Here is a 12,469-nt window from a genome sequence, read left to right on the forward strand (position 1 = left end):
CCAAGCTCTGTTTGTAGGAGAGGACTTTTTAATGATGTGGCTGTTTAGGTAGCTGCAGAAGGAGGGGAATGGGAAACACCACTGTTTAGATAGTTGAGAAGAAAGTGGGATAGCGTTTTGAGATTAAGTCTGACATGTTGCAGTTTGAAGTTGGCTTGGCGGATGATACCATCCAAGGAAGCATGAGGGACAGACAACTGCAGGACTTTGTAGAAGGGAAGAAGTCTGTTGGAGTGGAAACTGGTTGATGAGGCATTTAGGTCATAGATAAGTCGGGTAAGAGCAAGAGATTGCTGTAAAAGAGAAGGATTACATACAGAAACAGGGAGTTTCAGTGTTAGGCCTTTTGGAGTAACACCAAGGCACAAGCAGGTTTCAAGAAACAGAATTCGCGAACTTAATATTTTTAGCGCAAAAGCATTATTTTTTTAAAACAACAGAAGTAATATGAGGTGGGATTCATTATGGCAAGAGACGACAGTTTGGAGAGTTAGAAATCGAGGGAGTGGCAAAATAATAATAATAATAATAATAATAATAATAATAATAGGCAAACAGAGGACGAAAGTCATAGGAGAAAGAGGAAACTATTGAGCTTGGCAATAAAAGTGACGTAAAAGATGGCAATAAATGTCGATCAATGCGGTTTGCCGAAAAACAAACGCATAAAACGTGAAAGAACTATGTATAAACAAGATACTGTAAGTGAAGGGCTGGGAAAGAAAATAGCTGTCGAATTTCCGAATAAATCGGCGAAAGACGATCGTGAGAAGGCCATGCAATGTAATGAACCGTAAATTGTTATACGCAAAAACGGAAATCAGTAGGGCCTACTACAAAGATGTAGAAACAAAGTGTTGATTAATGTTGGTGAAACAGATAAATAAACAAACCTATTAGCACATAATGTCAAACAGATGACAGTTTGAACGACACAAACGACAACAAAGGCTGACTAGAAGGTTACATAAGAAGGAATGATGTCCACATGGGTTAATATAACAACGAAAAATATCAATTTTGTCAAAATAATTTAATTGTATAGATAAAAATTATACTCACCAAGTGACGGCAGAACACACACATAAAATAAGGTTGTAATCATGCAAGCTTTCGGAACCAGTGGCTCCTCCTTCAGGCAGAAGGGTTGAACGGGAAGGAAATGGATTGAAGAGGTCTAAGAAAAGAGGTAGATTTTGGGAACATCACCCAGAACCACAGGTCGGGGAGACTTACTGCATGGGATGAGAAGGAAAAATTGATTGTTGGGGACTGCATCGGACGAGATTATTATTTGTCACTCCCACGATTTCTGACTCTCCAGACTGTCCCCTCATGCCATGATGAATCCCATACCATATTACATCTGTTCTTTTCGAAAAAATGCATTTGCACTATCAAAATTAAGTTCCTGCATTTTGTTTCTTCAAATCTGCTTGTCCATTGGAGTTACTCAAAAAGGCTTAACGTTGAAATTTCCTGTTTCTGGATCTAATCCTTCTCATTTACAGTTTCATTTACAGCGGTCCTTTGCTCTTACTCAGCTAATCTTTGACCTATATGCATCAACCAGTTTCCACTCCACCAGACTTCTACAAAATCCTACATTTATCTGCCCCTCGTGTTTCCTTGGATGGTATCATCCACCTAGTCAGCTTCAAACTGCAACAACATGCCAGACTTCACCTCAAAAAGCAATCCTACCTTCTCCTAGACTACCTGAACAGTGCTGTCACCCCCCCCCCCCCCCATCCCTCTGCAGCTCCATAAACAGCCTCACCATCAGCCACCACTCCTCTCCTACAAAATGAGCTTGGCCAGCCTGGACCAAGAATAATCCATAATCACAAGAACCAATGATAACAGTACAGTGTCCCCCCAGTGCCCAGTGGGCTTGCCGCTCTTTGGCAGGTATGTGCTTGGCTGCCTTGGGGCCCCAGCCTTTGCAGCATCTTTTCCGTTCCATGTGCATGTCTATCCTCTTACTGTTCTTTTTTACCTCCCCTGGGGGATATGTCTGGGCTGTTTTTCGAAATGTATTCTGCATTTTTGGTAGTCAGTATCAGAATATTCTCCACTGTTCCTTTTTTCTTTCTTTGTTCACCTTCTCCTATCCTTCCTCTGCTTTGAGGTTCCTCTTTTCCTTCCTCTTGTGCACTCCTGAAGGCCAGCACATGCATCTGATGTGTAACAGGTGACTGGGTAACACACAATTCCCAGGCTCAGGTCGACAGGTTGGGTTTGCACATACCCCCTGGTACAGGCCAACCCCAGGGAGGGATGATTTCCTGTGCTGCTATCTTCCCAAATTGCCAATTGGTCCTTCTGTCGGTGTTCCGGAAGTGTGACCTGAGGTGTGAACGATCACCTAAGATGGGTACACCCCCTTTTGAAGGGGGTGCCCAGTTGGTAGGAGAAGCTGGCAATAAAGGGGAATTTTCTTGCAATGAGCCAATCATCTTTATAGCCAGCAACTACGAAACTCAAACAGAATGAGGCTAACAATTCAAAGACCCTCCCAGTTGCACCAAAGTTCCTCGTGGTTTCGTGTACTGAAGACGGTCAGTCCATTGCGACGGTAAACTCGTTTATTATTCAGAAAGGCGATGATGCAATTTTTGGCTTGTGAAATCCTGCTCTCATTTATGCAGTGGCACTTTGCTTCTGGAGACTACTTCTGACTCTTAATCACAACAACTGCTTGCAGCTTCGCTCTTCCATGGCTATTCTGTTTGTGTCACAGCCCAACGAATGCTGAATTCCTTCTGTTGTTATTTACACTAGGCTGCTTGATGGTCTGACCAAATCCAAACGTACCTCTCTGATCAGGGTGTCATTGCTGTCAATTGGGCGATGAAAGCATAGATGTCTCCTTAAGGCCCACACACACTCTCTTTCTTGCTTTTGATAGAGTGGTTCTTCCATCAAAGATCAAAGCAGGTTATAAAATTATCACAGTCAGACCCTATCTTCCGAAACCGATGCACTGCTACTAATGTCATTGTTACAACCACACTTGAGAATCCTGTCAACACCGAGCCACATATGTAACCTGTGCTCTGGATGCTCATGAGGACGAGTGTGTGCCTCCTCCGCCGCGCTGCATCAACTGTAATGGTGACCATGCCACCACCTCCTGCAGTTGTCCCATGGATGTTGATGAACGAGCTGTCCAAGAGATCTGGGTGAAGAAAAAAGTGCCTTACCCAGTTGCTCGCAAGTTTTTGGCTAGTCAGAAACCCTGTGTTCTACCATCTGGCACCTACAGTACTGTTCTTGTTACATCTCACTCCACAAAGGACATTGTCACACCGACATCCGACCTTAAATTTAGCACTGCGCTTGTGAAATCGCCCAGCATTATAGTTGTGTCCCCATCTCCTCTGACAGCTATGCAACACGTCACGAAACTCTCTCATGGGGTGAAGTCACAAGCTACACTACTGGCATGCCAGAAAGGACAGAAGGAATATTGCCGTGAAGAATTCCTGTGTCCCTCCAGCCAGCCAATACTAGTGTCTTCCTCTGCTAACCGGAAAGCTCAAAGAAGTCAAACTAAGCAACTTTCAAAGGCAAATGGTCTGCTCCTTTACTGACTCAAAGATCCTCTTAGATTGTGTCGCCATGTGATACCCTCATCCAGTCGACCGGTGTGGATCACCAACAATTTTTCTGCCCTGGACTCCACAGGTCGACAGCAGAAGAACGCCAGCACTTCTGTAGAACTCTGGAGCAGGATCCTTCTGCCTCTGCGCCCTGTAGCAGCGAGTCTTCGAAGGCTAGCACTCGGTAATCGCTGAGGTGACACCACTTCATTTTTTCCTCATTATGACTCTCCTCCAATGGAATGTTTGTGGCCTTCAGTCCAGAAAAGATGATTTATGGCTGTCCTTAGAATTGCAGTGTCCACTTGTTCTCTGCCTTCAAGAAACAAAATCATTTCCTCATCGTGACTGCTTTGAGTTCTTGCATTTCTTCCTGGTCCATTTTGACCTTCCTCCCCCTGCCCCACCTCCCCCCTTGGAGGTCAGCATTACATCTCAGAGGGAGTCATGCTGCTCATATGGGATGACGTTCATAGTCAATGCATCTCCGTGACTACCTGTCTTGAAGCTGTTGCAATTTCCCTTTCCCTTCCTCACTTGACCTTTCCCCTTTGTGCAACTTACATCCCTCCATCATATGATGTCATCAGGCAAACTTCCTCCAGATTATTGGGCACCTACCTCACCCCTTCTGTTGCTCGGTAACTTTAATGCACATCATCTTTGGGGTTCTCCCAGAACTTGTCCGAGAGGCGCCCTCTTGACTGACCTTCTTAATCAATTTAACCTCTTCTGCCTTAACACAGGAGCACCTACGTTGCGCTCAGACACCACGCACACCTATTCCTATTTGGACCTATCCTTCTGCACTGCCCAGCTTGCCCATAGTCTTAAGTCCAGTCTCTCTGACATACGACCATTTCTCATGTGCTATCAGTTTGCTGAGTCCTATCCTGCCTGCACGTACTGGGGCCGAATGGAGGCTTGACTCCTCTCGATGAATAACATTTCCCCAGTTGTGATGACCAGGTAGAATATCTGACAAACGCTATCTTTAAGACCGCAGAACTTTCCACACCTCGCACTTCTTTTTTATCACGCTGTGTCCCGGTCCCTTGGTGGACTGAGGCATGCCAAGATGCAAGTCACATATGGAGACATGCTCTCTGCATTTTTATCCATCATTTTACGATGGAAAACTGGATACACAGCCTCCTACATCTTGGGCCTGTTGCTCTTCCGTTCGTTGAAACAACAAAATTTCTGGGGCTCATGCTCGGTAGGAAACTCTCTTGGTCCTCCCACATTACGCAAAACTATAGGCCTATATCTCTGACATCGATCTGTTGGTCAAAACGGACCAGGAAGAAATGCAAGAGCTCAAAGTAGTCACGATGAGGAAGTGATTTGTGGTGGAAGCCGATCTCTGGGAAGATCAGTTTGGATTTTGTAAAAATGTTGGAACACACTAGGCAATACTGACCCTACGACTTATCTTAGTAAATACATTAAGGAAAGGCAAACCTACGTTTCTAGCATTTGTAAACTTGGAGAAAGCTTTTGACAATGTTGACTGGAAAACTCTCTTTCAAATTCTGGAGGTGGGAGGGGTAAAAACAGGGAGCGTAAGGCTATTTACAATTTGTACAGAAACCAGATGGCAGTTAAGAGTTGAGGGACATGAAAGGGAAGCAGTGGATGGGAAGGGAGTGAGACAGGGTTGTAGCCTCTCCCCAATGCTATTCAATCTGTATATTGAGCAAGCAATAAAGTTCGGAGAACAAATAAAAACTTTGAGGTTCGCCAATGACATTGTAATTCTGTCAGAAACAGCAAAGGACTTGGAAGAGCAGTTGAACGCAATGGACAGTGTCTTGAAAGGAGGGTATAAGATGAACATCAACAAAAGCAAAACAAGGATAATGGAATGTAGTCGAATTAAATCGGGTGATGCTGAGGGAATTAGATTAGGAAATGAGAAAGTAGTAAAGGAGTTTTGCTATCTGGGGAGCAAAATAACGGATGGTCGAAGTAGAGAGGATATAAAATGTAGACTGGCAATGGCAAGGAAAGTGTTTCTGAAGAAGAGAAATTTGTTAACAGCGAGTATAGATTTAAATGTCAGGAAGTCGTTTCTGAAAGTATTTGTATGCAGTGTAGCCATATATGGAAGTGAAACGTGGACGATAAATAGTTTAGACAAGAAAAGAATAGAAGCTTTCGAAATGTGGTGCTACAGAAGAATGCTGAAGATTAGATGGGTAGATCACATAACTAATGAGGAGGTATTGAATAGAATTGGGGAGAAGAGGAGTTTGTGGCACAACTTGACTAGAAGAAGGAATCGGTTGGTAGGACATGTTCTGAGGCATCAAGGGATCACCAATTTAGTACTGGAGGGCAGCGTGGAGGGTAAAAATCCTAGAGGGAGACCAAGAGATGAATACACTAAGCAGATTCAGAAGGATGTAGGCTGCAGTAGGTACTGGGAAATGAAGAAGGTTGCACAGGATAGAGTAGCATGGAGAGCTGCATCAAGCCAGTCGCAGAACTGAAGACCACAACAACAACATCATGTCATTTCTGGAAACCCAGAATCTACTCTGTAGGAATCAACATGGATTCCGGAAACAGCGATCGTGTGAGACCCAACTCGCTTTATTTGTTCATGAGACCCAGAAAATATTAGATACAGGCTCCCAGGTAGATGCCATTTTCCTTGAGTTCCGGAAGGCGTTCGATACAGTTCCGCACTGTCGCCTGATAAACAAAGTAAGAGCCTACGGAATATCAGACCAGCTGTGTGGCTGGATTGAAGAGTTTTTAGCAAACAGAAAACAGCATGTTGTTCTCAATGGAGAGACATCTACAGACGTTAAAATAACCTCTGGCGTGCCACAGGGGAATGTTATGGGACCATTGCTTTTCACAATATATATAAATGACCTAGTAGATAGTTTCGGAAGTTCCATGCGGCTTTTCGCGGATGATGCTGTAGTATACAGAGAAGTTGCAGCATTAGAAAATTGCAGCGAAATGCAGGAAGATCTGCAGCGGATAGGCACTTGGTGCAGGGAGTGGCAACTGACCCTTAACATAGACAATTGTAATGTATTGCGAATACATAGAAACAAGGATCCTTTATTGTATGATTATATGATAGCGGAACAAACACTGGTAGCAGTTACTTCTGTAAAATATCTGGGATTATGCGTACAGAACGGCCTGAAGTGGAATGATCATATAAATTAATTGTTGGTAAGGCAGGTGCCAGGTTAAGATTCATTGGGAGAGTCCTTAGAAAATGTAGTCCATCAACAAAGGGGTGGCTTACAAAACATTCGTTCGATCTATACTTGAGTATTGCTCGTTAATGTGGGATCCACACTAGGTCGGGTTTGAAAGAGGAGATAGAGAAGGTCCAAAGAAGAGTGGCGCGTTTCGTCACAGGGTTATTTGGTAAGCGTGATTGCGTTAAGCAGATGTTTAGCAAACTCAAGTGGCAGACTCTCCAAGAGAGGCGCTCAGCATCGCTGTGTAGCTTGCTGTCCAGGTTTTGAGAGGGTGCGTTTCTGGATGAGGTATCGAATATATTGCTTCCCCCTACTTATACCTCCCGAGGAGATCACGAATGTAACATTAGAGAGATTCGAGCGCGTACGGAGACTTTCTAGCAGTCGTTCTTCCCACAAACTATATGCGACTGGAACAGGAAAGGGAGGTAATGACAGTGGCACGTAAAGTGCCCTCCTCCACACACCGTTGGGTGGCTTGCGGAGTATAAATGTAGATGTAGATGTATGTGTCTTACATGGCAGGCCACTGTATTTAGTCCCTCAATTTCCTAAGTGTCCTCAGTGGTACTTCCTGGAGAGCAGATCAAATCACCCTCCTTCATATGTATCGGTACCTTGAGCGTTCGAAACTAGAGGTCTCTGATACACTGTCTCAGTACTATCCACCATTGTGGCACATGTCTGGTCACTGGTGCCTTTTACACTAACCCGGATGAGAGTCCATATGTAGAAGCTTCCGAACTACTGCTGTCGTACCGCCGTGACTTTCTCCTCATCAGATATGTGTGCCACTTGTCTGCCATGAGTGGCCACCCTTCCTATACCTCCTTCTTCGAGGACTCCTTTGATCACCGATATGGGGTACAGACTCCTTTGATCACCGGTATGGGGTACATCCCTCTTCTCTGTTACCTCCATGAGTTCATTTTTGGCTCTTGCTCCGGCAGCTTAAGTTATCGTTCCCTGAAATTTACCCAGAGGCTGTGAACCTTTCACCTCCTTGGCTTCGTGCAGTGGCCCATGTTCACCTTGGCCTTCATTCGCTTCCTAAGGACACTACTCCAGCCTCACTCTACCACCTTTAGTTTCATGATCTACACATGAAATTTCGCAATAGTACTTTTGTGTACACTGATGGATCTCAGACTGGTCATGGTGTCGGGTGTGCCTTCATCATTGACCTTGACGTTTTTCTTTGTTGGCTTCTGGTACACTGTTCACTATTTACAGCAGCGCTCTTTGCCCTATCAGGCCTTGCAGTACATCCAGCGACACAGACTTTTCAGTTGCGTCATCTGCTCAGACCATCTCAGTGCCCTTTGAAGCCTCTGTGTGCTGCACACTGTCTATCCCTTACTGAAATGGGTCCAGGAAAACTGTCACTTGCTCACTCTTGATAGAGCCACTGTGATGTTATGTGGGTTCTTGGTCACGTCAATCTGATAGACCGATTGTTCTTATATTCCCTCTAATGATCTCTGTGTGTCGTCTGTCAGCAGGTGGTGTCACTTTGGCATCAGCACTGGTTCTCCCTTCTTGGGAACATGCTATGGGTTATAAAGCCTCTCCCAGCTGCTTGGATGACCTCCTCTTGGCCCTTTCGCCGTGAGGAGACTGCTTCAACTAGGTTGCGTATTGGGCACTGTCTCTTTAGCCATTGCCATTTGTTAAGTGGTGCTCCTCCGCCACTTTGTGTACATTGTGCCCAACTTTTGACTGTCCGCCTTTTCCTGATGGAATGCTCTATTTAACTGTTTATGTTCTTGTTTGTGTTTGCCATCTGGGTTTTCTGCCATTTTAGTGAACGATGCACAGGCTGTCGACTCCACTTTACTTTTCATCCATCATAGCAATATGCTGAAGGCCATTTAATTTTTAGTTCTAGATCTCAGTTTCACCGAGTGAGGTGGCCCAGTCGTTATCACTCTGGACTCGCATTTGGGAGGAGGACAGTTCAATCCCGCGTCTGGCCATCCTGATTTATGTTTTCTGTTGTTTCCCTAAATCTCTCCAGACAAATGCTGGGATGGTTCCTTTGAAAGGGCATTGCCAACTTCCTTCCAGTCCTTCCCTAATCTGCTGCGACCGATGACCTTGCTGTCTGGTCTCTTCTCTCAAAACAACCCAACCCAATCTCCGTTTCTCTTTTGCGTATTTTATAGACCTTTCTCCACATCCCTGTTTCCCTGTTTCTAGTCGTCTTCTCTTCCATTGGGATTGACGTGCAGTTGTTTATAACTCCACTCTTTGTCCTTGTGTTCTACAGTTTTGACATGGAAGCATAGGATTCTAGTTGACAATACAAAACAAAACAGTACAGTGTCCTTAACCTCTCATCTAAAGCACTCTCCTGAATTATGTGTATTATCTAAGAGTCTTACTTTCAGCCCTAAACCTGCATTTGAGCATGCTGCTTTGGTAAAGGACCTACTTTCCTTCACACTCAATATCAATTGGAAATATCAATTTACAACCAAATCCCAAAGCCTTTCCAACAGCAAACCTGACATTGAAACTTACCTTGAACAGTTCAGACCACAATCCCAACTTAATCGGCTCGGCTCTGAGCACTATGGGACTTAAAATCTATGGTCATCAGTCCCCTAGAACGTAGAACTACTTAAACCTAACTAACCTAAGGACATCACACAACACCCCATCATCACGAGGCAGAGAAAGTCTCTGACCCCGTCGGGAATCGAACCCGGGCGCGGGAAGCGAGAACGCTACCGCACGACCACGAGCTGCGGACCCCAACTTAATCCACCACAACTATCTCAAAATCATCCCTTACAGGCCTTCCACGAATTCCTCACATCCAACATTGCTTAACAACTCTTTCTCAGGTCCTACAACATATCCCCAACGTGTCCTCTGCAGAACTGTAGGCCCTACATTCCCTAAAAGTTGATGACTCCATGACTATCCTCCCAGCAGACAAAGGATCTACCACTGTACTGAAAGGGGTATGTTAGTGAAAGTCTACACCAGCTGTATAATAGCTCTACGTACAGTGTCTGCCATCAAAATCCCAACCCTGTAATTCAAACTGACTTTCAACCCTCCTTGAAATCTCAGGCCTCTCACAAGGCCCAACACCTCATCCCACCCTAACCACAAACCTCTACCTTTTTCCTTCTTCCTAATATCCACAAATCCAATCATCTTGGACGTCCTATAGTCGCTGGCATCTGAGCACCCATAGAAGGTATATCTACCTTAGTTGATCAGCACCTGCAACCCATAGTACAAACACTCCCCTCCTATAACAAAGATTCCAACCATTTCCTAGGTCGTTTAAAATCTGTGCCTGTCCCACTGCCACCACACACCTTGGTTGTCACCACTGATGCCACCTCCATCTATACCAATATCCCCCACGTAAATTGTCTGTCTGATGCTGAACATTTCCTCAGTCAGCATCCATCTTATTCCAAACCTATGACATCCTATCTACTAACTTTAATCAACATTATATTTACCAACAACTACTTCACCTTCCAGGGGCAGACATACCAACAAATCAGGAGTGCAGCCATGGGAACCATTATGGCTTCTTCCTGTGCCAGCCTTTTTTATGGGTCATTTGGTGGGGGCTTTCCTGGAATCCATGTCTTCACCCTCTGATTTGAGTTACATACATTGATAACATCTTTACCATGTAGACTAATGGTGACCTGTTAAAATTCTTGGAATCTCAGAATACCTTCTCCTAGTTAAATGGCTCAGAGCCATTTGAACCAAACCTATCAAAAAACAACAGTATTTACATTTCACAGTTGCCATACGTCCATGTCACGTCTGATACAGCCTCGGCATTCGAGGCAAACGTATTTGTTTGGAGGCAGACTCTTTACAGCAATATACCGCCATTCCCACTTCAGCCTTCACTGTGCATAATTACCCCACCAGGCTATTTCAGTAGCAGGTTTCCTGGGCCATCGCATCCAATACTGGTATTGCTGATCCGTCCAAAAAATAACCTCAGAGTACACCACTGGTGACTCAGTATTATCCTGTTGTGGACTCTATTAATCAGCTACATCGGCAGCTCTATGACTTCCTAAAATCATGCCCTGAAATGAGATACAGTTTTTCTGAAATTTTGCGCACCATAGCTAGAATAGATTCCCGTCACCCTCTCAATCACCGTAGTATTCTTGTCAGATCCTACGCTCCTTCTGCACCCATTTCGCTATCCTATGGCTAATACCCCTGTTACCATATCCGCTACATTACTTGCCCTGTGCACCCTCTTACCGCCACCTGTAGTGGCACTTAACTGGCAAAACATTTACTATCAAAGGTAGAGCCACCTGTGAAATGACATGTCATATGTCAGCTGTTATGTAAACACTGTTTGACCTTTTACATTGGCATGACTACCATCAAATTATCAATTAGGGTGAATGGGAATAAGCAGAGGATGTATACTGGCAACACGCAATAACCTGTTGCAGGGCATGTTCTACATCATGACAATTGTGAGCTTGGTGCTTGTTTCACCAAACGTACCATCTGGGTCCTTCCTCCAGACACCAGTTTCTCGGAACTCCGCAGGTGAGAACTAGTGCTACAATGTGTCTTTGGTTCTCGCCACCCTCCTGGCCTTAATTTACGTTAATTTCTTCCGTCTCAGCTTCTCTTCAATGTAACTGTTCGTTTCTTCACTCTGTTTTAATTTTCTACATCTTTCATTGTCTTACTCTTTTATTTTTCACCACCCCCCGCCACCCCTGTTATGTACAATGCACTTGGTATTTCAGTGTTACTGAAACATGCATGATGTTTAAACAGTAATCTCTGTCTTTCATATTACCCTGTCTTCCATCTTTAAGCCCTCAGGTTTTGAAATCTAGTTCGTTGCAGTTCCCAACAATCAGTGTTTCCTTCCCATCCCATGCAGTAAGCCTCCAGTGACCCACAGTTCTGGGTGACTTTCCCAAAATGCACCTCTTTTTCTAGATCTCTCCTCTTCCTTCATTCCTCTTCCTCCCCCTTCAATCCTTCTGCCTGAACGAGGAGCCACTGGTCCAAAAGCTTGCCTAATTACAACCTTCTTGTAAGAGTGTGTTCTGCCGCCGCCTGGTCAGTAGGTTTATTGTTATGGCGTAAAGTCAGCGCCGACATGCCAGTCGGAAACTAAAGAGAAGAGGTGGCTCTGGGAAAAGATCAGCGAACAGTGTGCTGACAGGACCTCCCTCCAGGATGACAACGCGACAGCAACAGCCCCTGTGTGAAGAGGACGTAAGTGTCGTCGCGACCGACTGATGATGGGCCAGTTCAGTAGCAGCTTCAAGGTTAGCCACTTCAATACCAGTGTCAAGGTTAGGCACTCTGATAGCTGTTCAGCACGGACTTGTGTCAGTTAGAGATCAGCAGTCACTGCACAGACTGATTATTTTGTTTGTTTAGTGAACCGAGTATGCAGGCTTCCTAGACACAAAAAGATTGACGATGAGGGTGGATAGAAGACTGTCATCGAAGTGAACGAAAAGAAACATGACAACCTGTTCACGTTTTGCACCCAGAGCTGCTAGCTGCCACAATTTTGTTTTGTCATGGGCTTTGGTGTTTCCTGGCACCTTAATTCTACCTTGTCTTTCGTTAGCAGGTGAGTATTTACAC

This window comes from Schistocerca gregaria, chromosome 7, assembly GCF_023897955.1.
Source record: "Schistocerca gregaria isolate iqSchGreg1 chromosome 7, iqSchGreg1.2, whole genome shotgun sequence".
Taxonomy (NCBI): domain Eukaryota; kingdom Metazoa; phylum Arthropoda; class Insecta; order Orthoptera; family Acrididae; genus Schistocerca; species Schistocerca gregaria.